General features: G+C 40.6%; 1 long non-coding RNA gene across 2 annotated transcripts in view; it reads left to right on the top strand.

Annotated features, from left to right (window-relative positions):
• The window catches only part of LOC128422999 (uncharacterized), an 81,361-nt gene extending 59,049 nt beyond the window's left edge, over positions 1 to 22,312 (top strand). For both annotated transcript variants that reach the window (XR_008332639.1, XR_008332640.1), the window contains one exon: positions 22,027 to 22,312. This is a non-coding gene — a long non-coding RNA (uncharacterized LOC128422999). The remainder of the gene's footprint in view (positions 1 to 22,026) is intronic.
• The last annotated feature ends 3,091 nt before the right edge of the window (positions 22,313 to 25,403 follow it).

Genomic DNA, 25,403 nt, shown 5'->3' on the forward strand with positions numbered 1-25,403 from the left:
AAAGTTATTTTCAGCATTTTTTTCCCAATTCATTATACATTCATTTCCTAAAAGATTGGACTGTTTTTTTTTAAATCACCATTCTCCAAGGAGCAACGTCAAAGATCCTTAAAGAGCCTGGCAGATAAATACCAACAAAGAAAAAAGGGGGGAGGGAGTCAGCGCCAGATTTATGTATAGGCTAAGTAGGCTGAAGCCTAGGGCCTAGGGCCTCTAAATATAGGGGGCCTCGCCAGCCTGCCCGCTCCCCAGTGCCACAGGCTCCCCTCTCCCAAAATTGCAAACCCAAGACTTCATGCAACGGCAGGGCAACTCAGGCCCAGCAACTATGAGACTCAGGGTAAGCCAGTGGGGCCAATTTGAAGCAGTGGGGCACAACTTGAATTTGTCTGCAAATAAAAATCTGCAAATAAAGGCTGCAAATAAAATCTATCTAGACTGCCCTGGTGCGGGGGGGGGGGGGCGGCCTTAGGGGCAGCACACAGGGCCAAATTGCTCCAATTGCCTTAAGGTTAGCCCTGATGAGACTGTGCAGGGGTTCGACTGACAAGCCCTGCACCTTCCAGGTCCCTGGTGTCACTATTCAGAGTACAGACTCAAGGACTTTTATGGAAATAAAGGGGGACACTTATTGGAAATCAGTTTCATCACCTCCCCCCCCCAAACCCTGAGACAATGAGCCCAGCCACCTTTTATTCACAGTTGCATAAGCACTACACTACAGCATGGCCATAAACCTGTACTTTCAACCGCTGAAATATACACCCAATATATAGCAATGGAGATTTATGTCACTGCTTTATAAATGAACACTGTGTTTTATGAATGGACTCTGTATTTTGTGAATTACCTAAGAGTCACCAATAGGGAGCTCTAGAATCTGACAGCTAACCAATGGGGTATTACCAAACAGCGCTCCCTATTGCTGAAAGCAGGTAACCAGCAGGGAACGCTTCAGCTCAGCCTTTGCACTGTTGACTGAACACCCCCTGCTGTGCAGATAATGGAGAAAGCTCGTAAATTGTATCCCTTCTGGCATCCTGGCCAATTCTATTACCCTGGTGTAAACCCTGGTGCACCAGAAGCACAGAATAGCAGCAAATAAAATCCTCTCATACGTCAGCAAATAATAATACTTGTCAACCAGTTCTTCCAAAGTCTTCCGAAATTATAAAGCTCCAAAATACAGGCCAAAAGAGAGCAGGTCTGGGAAGAGCGAGGCATTCAATGGAAACCACCAGTGAAAAGGCCCTGCTCTGTGTAGCTCCCGCCCTGGTATTTGATAGGGTGCCCCCTTGCCCTCCTTCTTGACATGGAATGCTCTCTATTGAAGTCCCCAGGTCCAGTACAAAGACCATAAGAAGGGAGAGCAGTGACCTTGAAGTTCCCAACAGCTGTTAATCAAGCAAGCAAGGACACAGGTCACCTTTGTCACAGTCAGGACGCCTATGTCCTGACCAGGCCTGCGCCCAATCTTGTTTTTGTACAATCTTGTTTGTTCTCAGTAACCAAAATTATATTATCAACATATACAAGCAGAAAAGTTGTTTTCCTTCATTTGCAAGGAATCATACAAAACAAAGTGACACTAATAAAGAAAAGTTCCAGGGTGGCAACAGAAAGCAAACTAAAAATGCTTTTGCAGTTCATCAAAACTATCCAGCAATATTAAGTTATAGGAAAACTGGTGCTATTAACAGTGATCCTTCTAGTTGGTTAATTGGTTCGGCAACTTCCATGCACATGACGTGTGATGCTAATTCTTTCCCCAAAGAGTTAAATGATAACTAATCAGAGGCAGCTACAGTTGCAAATGGCAACAAAATACCTGAAAGGAAGCGGAGCAGGTTTGCTCAAGTGTGCTGCAGGTAGAAAGAATGTTTGTAATGAAGTGAGAGCAGTAGTTTACTTGCTCGAATTAACAAATAAGCAAGTTTGAGAATTTAAATTCTAGATTAAAATTGATTACTTCATTGAGAAGGGGATTGTAACAAAAACACTCGGACCTAATTTGAATAGTAGAGTGCCTGGTATCTGGTGGGCAATCTCATCCTTTATTTCCACACTGTGGCTGCAGACCAAATCACCGGTCAGGAGAGTTATGAGATTCAGGTGAGGGTCAGATGCCTTGTCAATCCCAGCAGGTATGTAAGAGGACGACCACCCAGGCCAGGCCTTGCAAAGGTTTTTCAGTATTAATTTTATGCATTTTTTAAAATCACCATGGCATTTAGCAATAATATATCTCCTTTAGAAGAGAAATTGTGAATTGGAGAATTTTTTTAAATCACCATGGTATTTAACAATAAGTGAAGGCCTGGCCAGGGTGAAGGCCTTTAGAGGAAAAATTGTGAATTGCAGAATTTTAAATACCTGTCATCATCCTTGGCTTCACTCAATTTTGCTTATAACACTCTTCCATTTTCTTCTAGTTGTGAGGGTGGGGGATGGAGAGGGACCTCACAAGTGGAGTAGCCTAGGGCCTAGGGCCTCTCTTCATCTAAATCCGGCCTTGGAGGGAGGACAAGTAGGCTTGTTTAGAGTATTATTGTATCTCTCACTAAATTTTACTCCTCTGCTGGGACAAATTTGCGCAGATATTTTATAGATGCTGGTCAGTGACATAAAAACTCCACCTTCTAGGCTGAGGCTGCCATTCAACAAGAATATTTCTGCAAAGAAAGAAATGTAGAAATGTAGGCATTCAAGTGAAAATTCAATCCTTCACAGTACAGAGCCTCTGCGAAGTCTTTTAAATGACCCTTTTTATCATGGTGCCATGTCTTTACCTTTCTGAATAGTGAGACCTGGTAAGAAAAATAAATGTATGTATACAAGTGGTTGAGTAATGTATTACTCATGTGCACTTTGTTCTTTTTGGCAAACTGACCTTATCAAAGGGAAGAAAGCTATACATTGTGACAAGAAGAGCTTTACTGGAAAGTCTAAATTAGAAGCCAGGGAGATTTTTTTTTTTTTTTTTTTTTTTTGCTGTTATCTTGCTTAAATTATGATGAGTGAGAAGCATCTTTTCCACTTCAGGGAAGTGAGGAAGCTAATGTGATGCTCCTTCCTTCTGCTTTCCTTTCAAATTATCCCCGCTTTGATACTAATCAGGATATAAATGCTAATAATGGATTATTGTTATAATAAATAAATAAAGAATGAATGAATGAATGTTGGGAGGACATATACAGTTTCTGATTTTCAAGACTATGATTTACAATGTTTAATATTATACTCCAATGGTGGAGGGATCTGAATTGTAATTACCAGTTTATGACCGGTCTGGGTTGCATCTATGTTGTTAACATTCCTGATAATTCTTTAAATTCTTCTAATTTTAATTCTCCTCCCTCCTCTCTTAATACATATCTATAGGCTACCCATCCTTCCATTATATATGGTTCTAATGCTGAAAGCCAGAGTGGTGTTTTCGCCTCCAAATAAGTTTTAGTATTTATCCCAGACACCATACAAGTTTTTTCTGATTATATGGTTTGTAAATCCTTTGTGTACTTTCACTTTTTTCATACAACAGATTTGCATGCCAACCAAAATTATTATCCTGACCTTCAAGATCTAAAATATATGGATTTTTCAATGTCAGCCACTCCTTCAACCAGTGCAGACAAGATGCCTCATAATATAATCTCATATCCGACAGAGAAAAGCCTCCTCTCTCTTCATTCAGAAGCATTATTGCCTCCAATCATGGAGACAGAGTACAAACATCGTGGCTTGTAGCCATTGCGGCTGGCCTTCGGCTTGGACTCACTCTGACCCCTTATATGGGATTTGGTATATAAATTTTCTCTTGGCTTTTTGCTGGCCCATGTAGGACCAGCATGGATAGCTGGCTCGGGCGAATATCTGATGTTTCCTCCCTTTATGGTTTTGATTTATGGGCTACTACTAAAATGAGGCTGCATTTTAAGCTGTATTTTAATTAACTGTTTTTTATTATTTTTTCTATTACGTTTTATTGTAATTTATATTCGGTGTTAGCCGCCCTGAGCATGGCTCTGGCTGGGGAGGGCGGGGTATAAATAAAAATTATTAATTAATTAATTAATTATCGTTAATTAATTAAAATTATTAATTAATTAATAATAACAATAATTATAATTATACTTTCCTCCTTGAATTTACCTAATCCTTGTTTTAAAACCATCTGTCTTGGTGGTCATCACTGCCTCCTGTGGGAACAGGTTCAATAGTTTAACTGTGTAAAGTACTTTTATCTTTCCTGACTCTTCCAGCATTCAGCATCCTTGGATGTCCACAAATTCCAGCGTAATGAGAGGGAGGAAAGCTTTCTCTACCCACTTTCTCAATTTTATAAACTTCTCTCATGTTGCCTCTTACTCGCCTACAACCTTTCATCAGAGGTTGCCAAAAGGTCATTTTGTTTGCTTTTTCCTGAACCTTATCCAACTCTACAATACAATATAATTTTTGAGTTGAGGTGTACAGAGCTGTACGCAATATTCCAAATGCGGTCAAACCATAGATTTGCATAATGGCAATATGATACTAGCAGTTTTGTTTTCAATTCTTTCCCTAGGGATCCCTACCATGGAAGCTGCCATTTTCACAGCCACCATATACTGGGTCAACATCTTCATAGAGCTATCTACTATGACCCCGAGGTCTCACTCCTGGTCTGTCACCTCCAGGTCAGACCCCATGAGCATATATGTGAATTATTTATTTATTTATTTTTGCCCCAACATACATCACTTTACACTTGTTTATCTTGAATTGTGTTTGCCATTTTACTGCCCATTCACTCCATTTGGACAACTCCTTTTGGAGCTCTTTACAATCTCTTTTGTTTTAATGACCCTGAACAATTTAGTACCATCACCAAACTTGGTCACCTTACTTGTTGTTGTTTAGTCGTTTAGTCGTGTCTGACTCTTCGTGACCCCATGGACCAGAGCACGCCACGCCCTCCTGTCTTCCACTGCCTCCTGCAGTTTGGTCAAACTCATGTTGGTAGCTTCAGAACACTGTCCAACCATCTCGTCCTCTGTCGTCCCCTTCTCCTTGTGCCCTCCATCTTTCCCAACATCAGGGTCTTTTCCAGGGAGTCTTCTCTTCTCATGAGGTGGCCAAAGTACTGGAGCCTCAACTTCAGGATCTGTCCTTCCAGTGAGCACTCAGGGCTGATTTCCTTAAGAATGGAGAGGTTTGATCTTCTTGCAGTCCATGGGACTCTCAAGAGTCTTCTCCAGCACCATAATTCAAAAGCATCAATTCTTCAGCGATCAGCCCTCTTTATGGTCCAGCTGGTCTCTCCTAACTCTAGATCATTTACAAACAGGTTAAAAGGCACAGGTCCCAATACTGAGGCTTGGAGGATTCCACTTTTTTACTTTATGTTCTTTGGTTCTCAAAGAAGTAGTGACAGAGAATGAATATGTGACTCCCTCTTCCTCTTCTCCTGCCACTTCTTCAAAATGCCCAAAGTGGTCAAAAGAGAGTTAGGTATGCTTACATTGTATGAGAGCCAGAAGACTCTAACTGCAAAATCATTTGCATAAACCCTACTTAAACAGGATTTAAGCATGCTCAGCTTTTTCTGGATTATGCTTTAGCACCTTTAGAAAAAATATACACCTGGATCCACCTCTGTTCAACCATCAATCCGTGTTACATTCTTTCCACTGCTATTTCTATGCTGGTTTAAGTCTCTGCACAGTGAGGAAATGGGGAGAGATCTGGCAGTCTCCCTTAATGTGCCAGAGTCAAATCCTTAGTGTACTAAGGCAGGGTGCTACACCCATGCACTTATTTGTGAAGTGCATTTTTTAACAAGTTATTTTCGGTCATAGACATCCTTAGACTCAAGTCTTGCTACTGCTGCTTTGTTATAGATACAATGTTTATTGCTGTAAGATGCTCTGGTTTCTTTGCCTAAAGAAAGGCAAGGTGTATATTTGTCTAATGAGTGAATGAAGATGTGGATTTAAGAGACGTTTCCCAAGAATATGATCTGTGGATTCCTCCAGCTACTTAAACGTGTTACGATCACAAAATCAATCACACTATCTTACTTGTATTGCATATTTAGCAGTGCTTCTACACATGTTGGGCATAATTTTGGCATGTGAGCTAAGAAACTGTTTCACGAAATAGGAACATTATTGCACAATAATCACAAGCAGCTTCAGCCTTAATTAAAGAAATTATGAAAAAGAAACAGCGGCTCCATTCTTGGCAATGATTGGCATTTAAAAAATGCAGTGCTGAACTTGCGTGTGAAAGATGCAAGAGCTAACTGCACTGTTATTCAGATATCTGAGTTTTCCATCTGTACTTCAAAATGGGGAGAGAGAAAGAGAGAGAAATGAGTCAGAATGTAAGAATATGCAGGGTAGAAAAATGCATATGCACTGAATATTAGATGTCCAGTCTATTGTGAGTAGACCATGAGTTCCCACAGGTTTGGTAGAATCTTATTTTCTGCATGTGTGAGAGCACACATTCATGGAATACCAGGTGTCATGAAGGGAAATAGGAGGTCTGTGCATCTATAGCTAGTCTCCCCTCTGCATGGCTTATTTACACTCTAGAACACAACAGTAACCTTCCCGGAGTGCAGAGCATGGATGAGGATATGGGAAGTGTGTGAGTACATGTGTACAAGTAGGTGATTTCGAGCTTGTGAATGTATGCTATCCTCTCTGTAATCCTAGTGAACCTGCAGAATCCTCTGCACATGGGTGCTAAAGCTGCATTGGATGGGATTGCGCCCATACTTTCAATTTCATACTTTCAATTTCAGTTTGCCATGCCAGGCATCCATTGAGGATACATGCAGTAAACTGATTAAAGTAGTTCCAGAATGTTTCAGCCCATGACACCCAGATTGCTGGGACATCGTTCATGTTATGACAGCCGGTAGCCCAGCTGAATTATTATGAACTGGGGAGAAGACCATACTGGTTTCACTCCAGTTGCATTCACAAGAGATTCTCAGAGCCTAAGAATGTGTGGATGTTGCCAGTGCAAGATAGATAAAGGGACCCCAGACCATTAGGTCCAGTCGTGACTGACTCTGGGGTTGCGGCGCTCATCTCGCTTTATTGGCTGAGGGAGCCGGCGTACAGCTTCCAGGTCATGTGGCCAGCATGACTAAGCCACTTCTGGAGAACCAGAGCAGCGCACGGAAACGCCGTTTACGTTCCCGCTGGAGTGGTACCTATTTATCTACTTGCACTTTGATGTGCTTCTGAACTGCTAGGTTGGCAGGAGCTGGGACCGAGCAATGGGAGCTCACCCTGTCACAGGGATTTGAACTGCAGACCTTCTGATTGGCAAGTCCTAGGCTCTGTGGTTTAACCCACAGCACCACCCGCGTCCCTTACCAGTGCAAGATACCTAACAGAAATTACAAGTTTTCCTATTGTATTGTCATTCTCTCCAATGTAAGTTTCATTGTCATAATGTGAAAGACGCCCCTCACCGCAAAAAGAAGGGGTAAGGTTCCGATTCTAACAACATTTACTTGGCTAGGGTGGAGATACTTACTGACAGGTTGACCTACAAATTCGTTAAATAAATCAAGAGTACTACAACAGAAATCTGGGTGGTTATTGATGATCCTACAGTCGCGTTAAAGCACAAACTGTGATATAGTGGAAGTGATCTGCATGCAGAAACAGATGTCTAAGCACTTCCCCCAATTGCATATGTCACATATTCAACACCTGAGCAGTGTGCACAATGTATCCCCAAGCAACACTGAATGCATAATTAGTGTTGTCTGTTCTGATAGCACTAATGACTGTGATGATGTCACTGTGCTGGAAGGAGATTCAGACCAGCCTCTCGGCTCCAATAGGCGAGCAATGCTTTTTAGCTGGCATAGGGTGAGGGGCAGGATGCCATGAATGCAGCACTCTGGATCACAGTTATTTACTCAATAAATTCCATTGAGTCATATGGGCTTGCTTTCAAGTTAATGCATTTAGGATTGGGATACTTAAGCCTCAACAATACACTTTAAGACCAGTAGTTCAGTTTCATGAGCAGGTAATAAATTTAATTCCAGCACTTAAATTTGCTGGTTGTGGGAAGGGTTCAGGAGGAATTCAACTGAGACTAAATTACTTTCCCCCCCCTTAATCAATATAAAAGCTAGTGACAGGGTTCAGCCTAGCAATTATTCTAACAAGTAGTAATAATCAATTTTAGTTTTTTTTTGAAAAAAAACTAAACAAAAACAAAACCCTGATGGCCTGATATGTTAACACTAATTTCACGTAAATGCGCAGAGGGACATGTAGAGTCTCACAATGATTCAGCAATTTAAGAAGGCACTTGTGACTTTCTAATCAATCAATCAATCAATCAATCAAAAAATGCTTTCTGAAACACTTAAGTCTTAAGCATCTCCAGGCGGTATACAAAAAACCCAACACACAAAAAATAAAACGGTGTGATTAAAAACAGATACATCACAAACCTCAGTCAAACAATATTATAAAAACAGATAAGAACAGAAAGTATCAGGGTCATGGAAAAGCCTGGGAAAATAGATACAACTTTATGAGATGTCTGTAGGAACTGATGAATAAATAAATCTTCACATATGGCAGAGGGAGGGACATACCACAATACAGGGGCAAATGCCCATTTTTAAGTCTCTGCCATGCCATGTGATATTCTTTAGGGTGCAATGCCATGTGTAAAAAAATTCCCATATCATCTAAGTGATCATACTGGTCTATACAGGGGCAGCCAGTCTTTCAAGTAACCCGGTGTCAGGTTGTTCAGGCCTTTATATGTTACATCATCATCATCATCATCATCATCATCATCATCATCATCATTATTATTATTTATTTGTATACTGCCCTGTACCTACAGGTCTTAGGGCAGTTAGAACATAAAATCACAATATAAAAACATGAAATACTTTTATTTCTCCTTCCATTACTACTCACAGACACTAATGTAATGAACAGCTGTTCCAGTTCTGTTAGAGTAGGGATTCTAAAGTAAGAAGACACTTTGAATATGTTCAGACAGATATTGGGCTGCACTTTAGAACTGGGATCAGATGAGAAAAGAGCTCAGTCCCCACCACCACTACACACACACTCTGTAGGCACCTTCAAAAAATTATTATGAGTTCCAGAGGTGATTCATAATTGTATGTATGTATGAATAAATTAATGAATGGATAGCCAAGTAAATACGTAACACTGAAAAATGCACTTGGATTGCAATTGGCTGGAATTTAAATTAGGGTGCCAGTTGGCTGGAATCTAAGGTATAGTTACTCAACTGATCTGTGGCAATCTGTTGCCTCACAGTCTGTGAGAAGGGAGAAATAAAGATAGGTGTGTTTGTTGCGATTCAAATGCTTATTTGTACACTTAGGAATAAAATTCTCTCACAGTGTGCTTTAAAGTGTCGAGAAAGGCTGAGAACACAGAGCAGGAAGAGGGCTGGGCAATATTACACCTGTACCTAGGCAACGTCTATGTACATTTATAAATATGTGTAGACACATTCAAATGTGTTTCTGATGTAGATGGAAGCTAAAACGCTTAACTAAGGCTCAAGCCCACTTTGCTGGGAGCCATTGCACAAAATAGCAGTTACTTTCGAGTAGACAGGGATAGGATTATTCTACAACAGTATTAAACTCATCGCTGTCTGGTCACACACATGGTGGAAAAGATTATGGCAGCTTTTCATAACAACAAATTCAAATCACCCCCGAGTGCTGACTAGGCTCCGCGCTGAGTGCATTTTGTGGGCTTCAAGGATTTAGGAAGCTTCCTTGACTCCCTGTCTCCACTAGATGGCGGGAGAGCACTGCCCTGGGACATCCCTGCAGTGCCACATGGTAAACCATTTGTGTATATTTGCTATCCAAGCCCTGTTTAGTCACATATGATTCACCTGCTTTTGGGGGGGGGGTCTTTCTCATGCCTGATTTGAGCACACACAATCGTCGCCCCCGCCCAGCATAAAAATAGGATTAGCTTTGAACTAAGACAATTAATTGGGTAAACATCATTATGCCACCTTGCTTAGTAAATAGTTCGGGTTTTCCTTAACATTATTCTGTGCTGGAAACAGATAAATAAAGTTATGATGTATTTTGCCATTCCTCACAATGGCCTATTTTGCATATGCATGCAGAGAAATCACACACACACATGCACACATTTTTCTTCCTGGCACTGATCCCCCCCCCTTCGTTAAGGGTTAGATTGTGAAGGATGAGAAAATGACAGCCCAGTTCAAAATTATCATTTCCAAACTGGTCAATTCCTAATCCATTTCAGTTGAAACTTTAAGGTTGGCGTGTGCCCTTTCCCCAAAGGGCTAGATTGGCTTAATTCCATATATTTTGACAACCAGATTGTCGACAGACAATTTGTCAAAAAAGACACACGGAACATAACACTGGTCAACAATACAGACAATCCATAGATGAGTTTGCTCAGTCTTCCATCTCTGATGTTGGGACTATGTTTCTAACTTGGTTTGCAGAGTCACAGTCAATATCTGGGTTTTTTTTTTACCTTTCCTTTCAAATACTACATTTGGACCCTTTCTGTTTATTACAGTCCTCATCTGAATTTTCAGATAGAAACTGAGCGTTCTCGGCATATTTCTATACTGACAAGTCCCAATATCGGCTGATGGAGACAAATTTAGCCCTTCTGTTCACTGGGCAATGTTATTTAGATTGCAGGAAGGATTAATTTTTCCTGGTGCAGGTTTATGTTCATGGTACCTATCTTTACTTCCACAGTAGGAAAATTACCATATTCCTACACATATTATCATTTCCCCCATCACAAAAATGTCCATTTAAAAGCTGTTTTGATCTTTTGGATAAGTGCCTTGATTTAAAATAATAGCAAAAAAAGTAAAATTAAGCCTCTATGCTCAGCAGTGCATGAATGACAAATCTGTTGTAGTTTGGAGTATATTTTAAGAAACTCCTTTTAAACCTCTTAAAGCAAATTTACATATGCTCAGAAAAGATATTACACCCTGGGAAAGTGAGCAGCATAATTTATTTCCCTGTGCTACTGATATCGTTGTGTTTATACAGAGACTGCATAATACATTTTATACTTTTTTGAACTGGTATCATATGTATTTCTTACAATCTAAGAGGTTTTAAAAATGCATCTCTATTTAAGGATAGTTAAGATCTGCATGCTGCTTTCTAACCCACCTAGGAATCTGAACTAATTCTCCTCTGGTTCATTTTAGAATGAGGCAGACACTGTTAATTTCGCCCAATTGTGATTCTAAACAATACATTGGGTGTGCTCAAAATTTGGGATTCCCCCCCCCAGTTTTTTTCCCAAATCCAAGAAAACAAATAATTAAGACAAGGGGTAGATATTAGCATAGGAGGTATGGATACTCAGCCTCATATGCAGCAGGCTAATCCAGATCCATGAATCACCTAGACTAGGGATCAGGATACTGTGGCTTCTAGATATTGCTGAACTCAGCATCGGCTGGCATGGCCAATGGCCAGGAATGATGGGAGGTGTAATCCAGCAGTATCTGGAGGGTTTGTTTCTGATCCAGATCAGTTTTGACCCATGTGCGATTGTGTGTGTGTTTGTGGTGGGGAATTCTTGGGCAAGATGCTCTGTCTGCTTATCCCTCACCACTAAGAGGCTGAGCTTAGGCAAGCGAACAGGCAATGTTACCTGCTGCTACTTCTCCTTTCCAAAGGAAGAAAAGTGGGCCAGTAAGTAGCCAAGGTAAGAGGAGGAACACTGGGGATGTATGAATGCATCTTGCATTTGCCACAAGCAGTGCTGTTTCCAGCCCAATGTACTTTGGCTTCTGCGAAAACATTGTTTGGCTTGCTATCTGCTGATGCCGAACCTAATGTGAGGCCACACCATTCAATTCAATGGAAGGGAACATCAAGAAAAGGGGTCATGAATGCCATCACTCACATTACATTTGTGAACTTTAAAAAACCAATGGAAGTAAATACCCATCACATTCACTTGCCAGATTTCTGCTCTGGGTTGGGAATGAACACATTAACTGATGCTGTTCCAGTGCTGTTTCCAAAGCTGTTTAAATTCTCCACTATTTTTAATAGCACCAAGACCAGGGAGCTCCTGGTGACCAGCAGTGAGGTCCATGTCTAGGTGTGGGTCTCAGCAGATGCCCAACAATGTCAACCCTTAATTCTGGACCTGATGTTGAACGTTACTGACACCACACTAAAAGGCAGCTATTTAATATTTCAGGAGGAGGCTTCTTTGGGAAGAAAGTGGTTTGGATTCAACACACTTGGTGGATTGTACTGTAGATTGAGCTGAAAGCTACAGATGTCAGCAGTGGCAATTTCCCTCATAAGAGAGTCTGTGCTCAAGGCTTGACTGCCCTACAACTCTCACCAGCCAACCAAAGCCTCCCTAGCTTGGTTGCTGCCAGCCCTCTCCAGAATTTCTTTACATAAGCAATGCTTTCTCAAGGAACAGAGATAAAAGTTTAAATAATATTTTTTTCTATAACTGTAGTTCTTAAGAAAGTTTCCAAAGAGCTAAACATGCATACCCATTATTCCTTTGGGAAGTCCACAGAGAACAGCAAGCTGACCAATTCAAATCAGCTTGCTGAACTCAACTGAGGCCTACAAAATAACACTGGAAGAAGCAACCAGTTTCCTTCTGCTCTGTATGTAGAGGGACTGAAAGCAACTTGCCCAAAACCAGAAAGCACATCTGTGGCAGAAATTGTTAAATGCGCAGAATGGGTTCATAGCAGATAATCCTGATTCAGAAAAAGGTAAAATAATGGGGGGCATTGTAAATGATGGAGGGGCGGCCTCATTTTGACACCAGGTAGCCCTAGGTTTGCTTAGTAGGTCATCTTAGGCAAGGCAATTAATGTAATCTCCCCCAGCCCTTCATTCTTTCACTAACCAAAGTTCCAGAAGTCTTTTCCATAAGTCAACTCCCCCCCCATTTTTTTAACATAATAGCTGGTGATTAAATCCATCTGCAATAGTACATCCATCCAACACATTAAGTGGTCAGTGAGATTGCACCTCTCTTCCCCAGCCCAAATAGCAAGTGCTCTGGAACCCTGATTTCAAATGCCTACATATTTAGGAGGGTGAAAAGGTGAGCTTTTGTGAGTACAGCTCTCCACAGGGAAGTTTCCCATGGAACCCCTAAAAGCTGACCATGCCAGATTGTGAACTAGTTCTTTTTTTTCTTTTTTTCTTGAAGATATTCCATGGATCTTTACCAACTTGGATGATCCAATTTTACCTGACAACAAGACTTAATAGATTTATTTCAAAAAACCATTGTTGACAACATACTCACATGCCAAGTGTGACCTGTCACTGGGCATAATTCAATGAGTAGGTAGTTGAAACCAAATCCCATTGTAAGCCATAGGTTTAGAATACTCAGGCCTGTAACTAATGTTCCATTTCCACCCAGGGATTGCTCTTTAATCTAGCAGAAGTTTCCAAGAGCAAAAGTAGGGGAAGTAAGTCATTTCTTTACTGATTCCCTTTCCTTCTGCAATCTCTGATGACCTTCTCCATCTGTTGTAGAGTAGACTTTCCAAAATATCATAGGGGTGGCTTGGAAAGCTTTAGAAGAAAAGTGAACTTGAGGAAATCACAGCCCTTCCCCTTTCATTCATGGAAGTCTCTGCTGAATCAAAGAACTTCCCATGAATGGAGAGCACTGAGAAGCACGTATTCCACTGAGATTTAGACATAGGGCTCATATATACTTCTGCTTGTGCCATACCTAGAAAGCACAGTTCCAAGCAGCTTTCTGCTTGTTTTGTGACTTCTGGCCATAGGCCCAAGCAGTTTTGCCTTTGATCTGCTGCATTCCCCCAGAAAACCCACCCTTTAGCGGTAAATTGGAGCGAACGCCAATCCTCAGAAAACCCTATTGCCATTTGTTCTGATTCAGCTAGTTTTCCCAGGGGAAAGCAGTGGGGCAAATGGAAGTGCAGGTGAGTGCATCATTAACTCTGGCTGCATTTATTTGTTAAGCTTGCGCCACACTCTTCATCTAAAGAGCTCAGTGCAGCTTACATATGCCTCGCCTGTGTGGTCTTCCACCTACACACCTGGACTGCAACCATCTACTTCAGTGGGAGTGATAGGACATTTCTCCCACTGAATGGAAATAATTCCCATGCAGAAATAAATAGGTATGCCATCAGAATTTCTGAAAAATACACAGCTAGTGTATCCCGGCTAACATATCACCCTGCGTAGTCACGGCAATCATACTTTAAATGAGACAGTATGCATGCTTCTCCCCCTCTATTCATAAATTGTATGGGAATGGCAGGTAAAGTGACCTTGAATGTGCCTACCTGGGTGCAGGATTGCATCCTTAAGCTGTGAGCCTACAAACAAATCCCACTGAAGCTAAGGGGATTTCTTTCCAAGTCTGTCTGCTTAGATCAAAGCATCCTGATAGTTTTGAGACTATCAGTATATTTGCTTTAGATTTTATTGGCAGACTTGTACTGTTTTGTCAGTAGGGAACCTTATTTGGGGTTAGCTAGGGCCAGACTAAATGTTAAATGCAGGAATTTACTGCATTTAAACACAGAACTACACTGGTCACAAAGGAGGAGGAGCCTAGGGGAGGTATCTGAGTTTAGAAAGCAAAGAGGTGCATGTCTGATGCATACAGAGATCTTGCCACAACTTTCCTCCTTCACTGATCTCCAATACCAGAAGTGGCTTCCGTGCAGGGAGGGTGAAGGGAAAGCACTTGGAAGCAGGGGGGTTACAGGGATGTAAGCAGTGGCAAGCTCTTTCCATGTAAGCAGGGAATTCCTTATTTAAACTCATAAAGCTGGCCATTAAATCTAGTCTGACTCTTGTCTTTGTCAGACTCTTGTCTCTTGTCTTGGTCTCTATGCCTACTCTCTGACAAAGTAGGTAGCAACAAGCATTTCTAATTTTCTGAATGTAGGACATCTGATTAGGAATATTGGAGTCAGTTCCAAAAAGTGTTGGCATGCATAGACAGACAGACAGACAGACAGACAGACAGACAGATGATAGATAGATATAACAATAACTAAATATGCAATATTACAAATATGCAGGAAAACTATTAAAACAGTGCTAAATGAGACATGAACAGGATTGTGAAAATAAGAAAACAATAAATAGTTAGTTAGATGAAAGATTGATTTTCCAAAATCTAAGAAATGTGTTAGGCATTAAGTATAGCAAAGTTTGTTCTCTTTTTGATGCCAGGTCAAAACTTGTCTGTTTGTCCTCTGGGTGTTTTAGCTGCATAGTCTTCTCTGATGGTGTTTTACTGCCTCTGAAAGTTGTTTTGACTGCTTATTTGCTGTTCAGTTTCATGGCTGTTATTTATGGTTGTATAACCATCTTCGGTCTCATTTTGTACACCGCCCTGATATCTAATTGACAAAGGGGCAGTTATCAGAAATCTCATAATAAATAAACAATAAGAGAAAATAAATAAAAGATAACGGAGGCGGAAAAGATGAAAGGGAAAAAACTAAATGAGGGGCTAGTTTTGTGAATTCTACCTTCCCCCTACAGTGCTGATGAAAGAAGGCGGGAGGGTACAGGGAGAGAGAGAATGCCAGAAAGAATGCAATTTATTCCCTGTACTAAACAATAGCAGCTCCAGAAACTGTGTTCCTTTCTGGAGGGCCAATTGTATCAGCCAGAAATGCTGCACAACATGAAGGAAGGTCTATTATCCTTCTTCTCATTTGCTTCTCTGCACTGAATTAACAGTAGAATTTGACTAACAACAGCACTTGGTCCCCTACGCCTCAGTCTGAAACAATCTGCCAATCATTTTTTGTTGAAGGGTACAGAATCTGACATGGACTCAAAGCCAGTGTTGGGATGAATGAAACTGAGACCATAGCACGTCTCGATCCATCATGACAGTGCTGTATGGTGCAGAAGGCTATTCTTAACAAATATCCGTGAGCACCATTGGAGGCCACAATCCCAGGCACATTATTTACTGTGCAACTGATGTTTCTTTGTACTTTTTTAAAAAAAAGAACTCCCTTCATCACAGTGTTCTCATTGCCTCTGATGAAAAAATAATGACTTTTTTCTCACATTTTGTGCTTTAAAAAAACAAAAACAGAGGTCCTGATCCACAGATCCTTACAGATGTTTCTGTGCGCAGAGATCTCCATGCATGTAATTTCTAAATGGAAGGTCAACAGTGTCACCTTTGACAGCTCCATCAGCTGATGGAAGGAGGAACAGAGGCCTGGATTTAATCTCCTATCTGCCCCAACACTGTTCTTGGCACTGTCACTGCGGACTGCTCCAACCATCTGGGAAGGGTGTATGTATGTATGTGTGCAGACACATGTGTTACATTGAATGCAGGAGGCTTTAAAAAAGCACCCCAAGCAAGTGGCTCTATCACATAACCTTCAATTCAGTCTGCTACTAGTTATACCGAAAGGGTGATTCATGCAAATAGCTATCATCCTAGAATGGATATTTACCAATTGTCTATCAAAGTTGGAATCAAATGCCAGTAGCAGTGACTTTAATGTGATAGTTCATGACCTTACATTGGTTCAGGAGATGGAATAGAACATTTTGTGGTTTTCTTTGCAAGTGTCACTAAAGGATCATTAGTCTTGTTGATTTCAATGGGACCAGCATCCAGGTCTGTAATAACTTAAGCCATAATTTTAGATTTTAAAGTTCCACTGTAATCAATGTCCTACTATTAAGAAGCAGAGAGTCATGGGATCAGAGTTGAAGTCTCACCAATATCCAATATCTGCCAGAGGAAGCCTCCATTCGATCAGACTCCCTTCCCTGAACCCAGGATTCAGCACATTATGAACCTTGAAGCAACGATGTGTGTGCCATGGTTCCAGCGATCTGAATTTTCTGCTTGGGCTTCTAAAATGTACACTGTCTTCTCTCCTTTCAAAGCCACTGTAATATCACTGCAGTGCTTGCCCAACATCGCATTATGCCATGCTTTGGTGTACTGTATGCTGAAGCACCACGTTCACCAATTATATTGGGAACATACTCTCTAAATTTCTGAAATATATTCTGAAGATCAGGGAAACTGCTGTATCTTTGATCTATGAGCTACCCACTCATATGTGAGGTTGATCAAGTGCATGGATAAGTCTTGTGACAAAAGAAAGAGGCCCAAGAATGTGCAGGAGCCACTTATTAAGACAGAGCCAGAAGATTTGTCCATTGTCATTCAATAGGGGTTAAATTATCTAGACTGTGCTTGAATTAAATAGTTAAGGGCTGAGACCAGTTTCACTAAAACCAGAGGGAAAGAATAGCTAGAGTATTTAATTGTATAGAGACCGATGGAACAGAATTCTCAACAGAGGTATAAGCTTATGTAGGTTTAGAGATATGTTAGGTGGTGAAGTAAATTCTAATTGAGATCGGGAAAGGGCTTTGAGCACCTTCCAAAAGAGGTTGCATAAATAACAAAAAATATATAAAATGAGTGTTCTGTTGCTCCAACCCATTGCAATCTTTCTTTCGACATGTAAGCAATTCAGTAAGAAGAGGGAAAGATTAATGTGCAAATGTAGGTTGGTGCAAAAGGAATCAAAACTAAATTAGTTGTTACACCATAGTTGTTAACTATGTAAACATTTCCTGTTTATTAAGATACAGTTAGATTTTAGAAAGATAATGCAATATTGTGCTGCTTTAGCACTTGTTCTCTTTCTTTTACTTTTCTGTATTTTAAAGACGGTATCACAATTGTTCACCCTGTTTGTCATCTGCTGGAACATTCCACTTCTCTCTGTCTTCCATTTGGATGGTATCAGTCAGTAATTACAGTTCACATATACTGTAGTTTAGTGAAGCTGTAAAGAATTGTGGTTTTTTTAAAAAAAATAAATCCCTGGCAAAGCAGTGTCCCATTACATCACTGCTTCACATGCATTCATTCTCTTCAATATTGTTGGCTATTTCAGGTTAACTACCAAAATTATTTGCCTGAGAAGCGAGATTTAATTGTCTTACAACTACCTCTGTGAAATACAATAGGGATAACAAGTACCCATTGATTATACTATTGGATAGAAAAAGGGACTCTTATTCTTGCATTTTTCATTCATTTTGTCATTGCATTCTCTTTGAAAGAGACCAAATGGGTCTCAGCAGGTGAAAGCAAAGAAATGTGAAAGGGCCCCTTTGATGAATGACAATAACACAACTGCCCTCCTCTCTCCTTTAACTCCCTTCCCCCCATTTTTTGGGAGATTATAAAACCGTATTAAATCATGCCCTGTTCGATATTGATTGAGAGGGAGCTAAACTAAAACCAACAATAGTAGCCTGAATCAGAGAATTGCAATTTCTTCAATGGGCACTAAATCCAGCTAACCTCCCAGTGCTTTTTTCCCCATGCAGGCACTTAATAAATAAATAAAACTATTTACTTACCATCAAACTATTATATAAGGAACAAATTTACATTTGTGCCAGCATCATCAGTTACAGCCGTATCAACATCTTGCAACAGTAACTGCAAGAAGCTGTGCCCACAATCTTATAGGTGGCAAATTCAAGTCAAGATTTGAGGGAAGGGAAATTTGAAATATTCGTAACACCTGTTGCTGAGTTCAAAAGAAGTACAAAGCACTTTTAAAACTACAAAAATATATGTGGTTCGAAAAAGGCAGAATAATATTTGATGTTAGACCTAGATAATATTTGATGTTAGACCAACTGTGTTTCAAGGCTATTTATTGTAGACATCAGTGTTCACTATGTGACAATCAGTTTGGTCTTGCTTGAATATGTTAGCTTAGAGGAGCTCTTCATGATAACATTGGGTGTTAATTTACGGTCAGTGGAGAACACCCCTCCCCCCCCACTCTTATTATCACAATGCATTTCGAACTGTAGCTGCAAATAACATAATAAAGGGGAAAATAAGTCTTACATCGTACCAAAGTCAATGCCAGTGCTTTTAATCTGAATGTGCTGTTTCTCAGTCACACTCAAGCTATAGACTTGAGCTGTAAAGGTCTTTTCCATATTTTTCACTCTTATGTGTGTATCAGAAATTACAGCAGTTCTCTGTCAGAGGTAATTCCTGAGCATAGTTTACAATGTGAGGGGGGGAAATACTGATTTAAACAATCCATTTCCAAATAGACATTGTATTATGCCATGATAATAAGTGATGGCTAGATTCAACAAAATGTTCTGAAGTGATACTTCTCAAATTAGCCATTAGTGCAGAATGAAATAATTGTTCAGATAATAATGATACCAATATTAATTCTGTTCCTAGTATGTAAAGATAAGGGCTTTTGGGGTATTTATTATTAATAGACTTATTTGAAAGAACAGCACACAGAGAGCCGGGGAGGGGGAGCATATAAAAAGCTTTCCCTAGTAGTCAGCAGCACAGTTATAAAAATTAAGAAAATGAAGCAAAGTAGTCCAGCATTCAAAGAAAAATATGTGTCACCTTTCTAATAGCTAAAATGTTTTGATGTTTGATGGTTAGAAACCCTTCAAATATGCACTCATCAATGAGGTGATTCATGATATCCATGCAGAAAGTATATTAAGACTTTTGCTGCTACTAACATGCTGCATGTTTAAAATATTAGTATCAAAAAACATCTGACAGATAAAAATCTTTGGAAGGATAGAAAATACTGCAGTGATAAAAAGAAGTGTGATGAGACATGAAAGAGCTGCATACAAAGCAAGATGCTTTTGAGAGGAACGCATACAAAAGAAAAGAATTAATTATCTTTTCACCATATGTTTATGACCGTATTGATTTTTTTGATTGATCTATACGCTTTTTTTTTTTACTCTAATAGTTGCTTTGCCTCTGTTTATTTACTTTCCTCATGTGACATCTATCGGTGTTCACCTTTGATTTCGTTCAATGCCTGTTGCAATACTTCCATCCAGCAATACTTTCTCTGTGGAATGCACATCATTAATAAATATTTTGATTATGAGCTAAATGTGAAGGTTGAAACCACTTGTAATTGCATTTGGCTCTTAATAACAAAAAGATGCATAGAGCAATGGCAGGTTTTGAAGCTTCTGGTGCCGAAACTGCGGTGATTCTCTTTGACACAGTTTCCCAAGCAAATTTTTATAAATATAGCATACCAGCTACAGAGCTTTAATTTCTTAAAATGCCACTCAGGATGAACTGGCTGAATTATAATGCTAATTGTATTTTAATTTGATTTGACTTTTCAAAGGAAGATACAGCATGCTAGGTTTCTATTAATAATTATCAAGGTGTGGGGAGGTGGTTGTGCAAGCTTCATGTGCCTTATTTTTCAGATTGTGCAAAAAATGTGCTAATTCTTCTGTTGTCCAGTTCCTTGCAAAAATGTTCCTGTCCCTTACCTAAACAAGCCTAAGCTACCTAAAAATGCACCTGTCCTCTACCTAAATAATAAATTCTGGAGGAAAGAAGACTCTCGCAGTTTTTTTGTTCCTCGTTGTCTAGAAATAGACACACCTTCCTTCCAAATTACATTATGTATGCTGAGAAATACAGTCGTCAACTAATTGAGGATAAGCTGTAATGAACTATTGTGCTTGTCCTTATTGCCTACCAATTATCTACGGTGATTATAATTAGGACCAATATTTTTTTTCCTTGGGAGTGTTTGGGCAATCATCATTTGCTTATGGGTGCGTTGTTGTTGTGCTACATTTTGACATTGTTCTCCAGATATGATCAAGGGAAATATAGTCTAGATGATGTGTGTGTGTGTGTGTGTGTGTGTGTGTTGCAATGAATACATGCTTTGTCTACATTTAGTGTTTGAAAAGACATTCAATGTATTTAATAGAGTGATGGCCACCACCTAGGATGCCTTTGAAAGAGAATTAGACAAATTTATGGAGGATACGACTATCAGTGACGATGAGGCCTTGCCACCCTAGACTCCTTCAGAAAATAAGTTCTGGGAATCATGTGTTGGGAGAATGCTGTTGTACCCAGGTCCTGCTTGCTGGCTCACCAGAGTGGTACATGCTCTGGTTATCTCCCACTTGGACTACTGTGATGTGCTCTATGTTTGAAGGTGACTTAGAAACTAATCCAAAATGCGGCTGCCAGACTGGTGACTGGGAGCAGCCACCAGGACACTGGTTTTTAAAGGATCTACATTGGTTCCCAGTACATTTCAAAGCATACTTTAAAGTGTTGGTGCTGACCTTTAAAGCTTTAAATGACTTTGGCTCTGTGTACCTGAAGGAGCATTTCCACCCCCATTGTTCAGCCTGGAGACTGAGGTCTAGCTCCAAGGGCCTTCTAGCAGTTCCCTCACTGTGAGAAGTGAGGTTGCAGGGAACCAAGCAAAGAGCCTTCTCGGTAGTTGTGCCCACCCTGCGGAACGCCCTCCCATCAGATGTCAAGGAAATAAACAACTACAGTTATACCTCTTGTTGCGTTTGCTTCACGTTGCGGCTTTTTGGGTTGCAAACGCAGCAAAGCATTCTGCACACTTCACACATGCACAAAAGTGCTCTATTGTGCTCTGCGCTTGCACAGAAGCGCTGCTCTAGTTGCAGACTTGTCGGGGTGTGAACGGCACCCCAGAATGGATCGTGTCCGCAACTAGAGGTACCACTGTATCTGACTTTTAGAAGACATCTGAAGGCAACCCTGTATAGGGAAATTTTTTATGTTTAATGTCTTACTGTGTTTTAATTTGTTGGAAGCCTCCCAGAGTGGTTGGGGCAACCCAGTCAGATGGGCGGCATATAAATAATAGAAATATTATTATTTATTTATTATTATGGCTTCCCATGGACAAGGACCTTTGGCCTGATCCAGCTCTTCTTATGCTTTTATTCTGAGACAGCCAGTTTGGTGTGTGAGAGAAAACCATTCACAATTTCTTTAAGTTTTAAACAGATTAGAGATTGTTCACAACAGCAAAAGTCATCTTCAATACCCATAAATGTAAACACCTGATTAATCATGTTCTCATCTCTTGCAGACATCCTTACGCCAGTGAAACTGAAGCAGCCCGCTGAATTCAACCCAAGCATTTAACACCACTGCAGCTTGAATACCAGGTTTGGTCAACATAAAATAAAAAATATTCATGTGTAGTTATGTATTTTTCTGGAGGACAGTCAACCCCAGAAGCCGGTCAGGTAAGTGGAAGAATTTTGGATTGATATCTAATGGGAATAAACATGATTCATGTGCCAGATATGTGCACAGATATGTGCTTATCCACAGAGTATCTTCTGACAAATACTCAATATTTGATTAGGATGCATGTGCTGCACACACTACCACCATGGCAGACATGAGCTGAGTGCATTTACAGCCATGTGTGCCCTTTAAGGCACTCAGTGTGCTTTAGGAAACATGTATCTCACAAGCAGCAAACTCATCAGCTGCATAATTCATCAGGCCAAACCACATGGCTCTTTTTAGTGATGAGGTGGTGGGGCTTGAGCAAATGTGGTTTGAATGATTCCCTTTGTGGTTAAATGGCCACAATAGCACTTCACTACAAGTCTAGATGCTATATTTCCACCCTATCGCAAGATGCGGGGATGCGATACAGTAGCTGCATATTGAACTGTGGCCACTTGACAATTTTGCCATGCTGCCTGAAGGGGATAAAATTTACACTTCATTTTTATCCACAGAAATTCCCCCCCAGTCCAGATGATCATGCTAATTAGCCCCTGGACTTTGATCCCTAGAAAAATAAAAAATAAATCAAATCCTGCCTTTTCTTCGTGATGCTTCCCAGCACAGAGAGAATCAATCACATAAAGTGTGACATCACACCTTTCCCCAACATACCGTACTTCCAGTTCTCCAGCACCAGAGAGAAACTGGGTGATATATTGCACTTCTCATGATTACCCATCTGCATAGTGTGGATCACCACATGGGGTGGGGGAAAATCCTTTCGAGATTGTCTGCACTACTCCTTCATTGCAAATATAATGTGAGGAGTGGGGTGTAAATTGGCCTAATTCTTCCGTTCATCTTGGTTGTTGATCTGACACATCAACATCTTTACAGGGTATGCAAAATTATCAGAAACTAGAAGATACTGGTCCACTAATTGGGACTCCTGTTACAAAGTTTTGTCATGATTTCTAACCAAACAGGTTTATACTCATGAAATACTGCAGATATAGGAAAGATCATGGTTTTCTAGATTGGTCTCCCTTATTTTTCTCCCCACATCTGATTACATGTCCTCCAGTTGGTACCATTGTATTTAGATTAATTAATTTTCACTAAATGCCAATTTACACATGTGCATCAGAGGGAGATTATTCCTTATAGGCCAATTAGCATCTCCTACGGAAGAGCTCAAATGAAGAGGTTTTGCTCAACTCTGTGTGTATGTGTGTGCACATTTGTGTGTGTGTTGGGGGGAAAGAGAAACCATATTCTCACCATATTGCATAGGTCTAGAGAGAAGTTCCCTTTTGCTACTTTAATGTACCAAACCTTTACTATTCTCTAAGTTTTCTTTAGCTCCTCAGACTTTCATGCTCAGAATTTTAATGATTAGGTCTTCCTCATTGACACTCCATAAATTCCTACCCATTGCACTTCCATTTCTGATGTGGTGCTGTAGAGGCTTAAAGCAAGCAAACAAAAATCCTAACTGGAAGTGGAAGCAAAAAAGCAATGGAGTAGGCAAAAGAGATTACTATTAATCCAGCACATTTCAGGCCCTAAGCATAAGGAAAGAAACAGCAGCACATCTAATTGTTGAATTGTTCATTCTCTTAATTTCCTTGAAGGAGGACCAGTAGGGTCCGGAACACATTGGCTCAATAAACCTCTCTCTTGACTGCCCCATTACTTTTTGATTCCACTTCCACATCCTTTGGGGGAGTTCCCATTTTTGCTACATTTCCAAACTACCGGTTTATTGCTCTTCATTGCAGTGGAATGCAGTGTCCTCAAATGACCTCTTAAATCAGAGGTATATGGAACATTCTAGTATGGAGTTAAAGGTAAAAGGAAAACCACCTGGATATACATGTAAGATGCAGGCTATGTGAATGTATTAAATTTTTGTGGTTTGGGGGTGGGGTCTGTCAAACCTATGTTAAGCTCTCTCTTTTTCGTTCAGTTTCTATTACATGCACCAAACATAAATAAATAAAAAGCAAGCTCACACTAGTGAAATCCAGATATTGGGTTGCCATCAGATATGCTGGACTGCAACTCCCAGCATCCCTGAACATTGGTGGTGCTGGCTAGGACTAATGGAAGTTGTAGTCCAGAACATCTGAAGGGTACTATTTCTGATGTCTCAGATCTAAATTCTAAATATTGTGGGTTGGGATCTATCAAGTATCTTTTGTGAGCTGAAAGCATAGGTACAAAATCCAGCAAAACTTATGAAGAGAAATGACAAGTGGGATGATTTCACATACCGTGGGCAATGATGACTCTTTCATGCCATCTTCAGCTTTGTCTGTCTCCAACCTAAGAGTCTAATCCAATTCTTTGCAGTGCATACAAGCAGAAAATCTCACTCAGGCTATGTTGGTGCATATAGCTCCTTTCCCCTAGTTGTGATTCAGTGACCTGCTCTCTCCTAGCGCCTAAGTGGCAATAACCGGGATAGTAGCCAGTTCTTTGCACCCATCCAGCGTTCCTTGGAGTGAGTTTCCAGTGCTGGTGCATACTTCAAATTGTTAATTCTCAAAGCTTTCCTCTTAGTTTTATTAGAGTTGGGGCAGCCTGTCCCATTTGCTATCTGAGGCAAAACAGGAAGATGCCCCTCTACTTCTGCCACCCCCACCAAAGCCTTGCTTGCTGGGGACACACAGCAACTTCTGGTGAGATCTCATGAGAAAATCTTCCTCATAACTCTCACAAGATCTCGCTGGAAGCTGCAGCTGCCTGTGAAGCTGTGTGGCTCTGGCAGCAGGGGCAGGCAAGGGGCCTACAGGGGCACCACTGCCTTATAGGATTCAACCGCCTGAGGTAACTGTTTTGGTCAGTCTCATATGCAGGCCAACCTGGATCAGAGTAGAAGTGGCCACTTCTTTCTACTCGTGTCATGGCTTATACAATAGCAGCCCTACTGCAAGAGTAACAGTGAACGCCCGGGATATGTAGCATATTTGCATTCTTCTCATGATGCAGGTTGTCATCAGAAGGATCCTTCTGGATCAGGCTGAAGCCCCATTTGTTGAAATCAAACAAGCACATTTGCTATAGTTTTTTCAGTGCTTGCTTAAAACATATTTGTTTTGGCAAACCAGGGCTCTTTTTCAGCCGGAACTCACCAAAACTCAGTTCCGGCACCTCTCAGGTGGGTGCCAGTGCCATTCTAAGAGAACAAGGGCCATGTCCATAGTGAGTTGTGGCACC

The sequence above is a fragment of the Podarcis raffonei genome, chromosome 11 (genome assembly GCF_027172205.1).
Source record: "Podarcis raffonei isolate rPodRaf1 chromosome 11, rPodRaf1.pri, whole genome shotgun sequence".
Lineage (NCBI taxonomy): Eukaryota > Metazoa > Chordata > Lepidosauria > Squamata > Lacertidae > Podarcis > Podarcis raffonei.